The following is a 648-nucleotide window of genomic DNA, read 5'->3' as shown; positions in this document are numbered from 1 at the left end:
CACACGCCGAGGGAGGTCGACTCGACCGATATGAATTTTCCTTTAGCTCTACATTATTTTTTTTCCTGATCAAAGGGTTATCTTTAACAAAAATAGAATTCATTGACAGCTCAAAACGGTTGAACAGCAAACCAACATTTAATGCAAGAAATATTGTTTTCAAATCACCTCATTCAAAATGTTAATACTATTGAGATTGAGGTACTATGTTTGTCCTGTATATAATTCCAAATCGACAAAAAATATTAGGCCTACTCACGTTGTAGTATAAAGTACTATTAGACCCGGTTTGACTGCATCTAAGACATGTCTGCCATCTAGTGCTGAATGATGATATTACAACTAAAACTAGAGTCGCCCTCTGCATAGTTGCTGTTCGGCAAGTACAGATTAGCATATTTATCTGTCTTTTTTTCCATTTTTTAACATTTTGTTTTTTTCTGATCATTCTGGGATTTTACCCCATTTTTCTAGGAAACGTATATTAATTATCCACCAGTGGTTTTGAAGAATATTTTGGATGGTCCATTTTTCAACAAGTTTAATGTATGCATTTTTAAACAGGAAAATTATATTATCTTGCATTTTCAATGTTATTGGTTTGTTTTGAAGAAATCAATGCATGGAGTTTAAAATCACCTCCAGGTA

This window comes from Idiotropiscis lumnitzeri, chromosome 5 (assembly GCF_059441095.1).
Source record: "Idiotropiscis lumnitzeri isolate Australia: NSW breed Sydney's pygmy pipehorse chromosome 5, RoL_Ilum_1.0, whole genome shotgun sequence".
Lineage (NCBI taxonomy): Eukaryota > Metazoa > Chordata > Actinopteri > Syngnathiformes > Syngnathidae > Idiotropiscis > Idiotropiscis lumnitzeri.
This window is presented reverse-complemented; position numbering follows the sequence as displayed.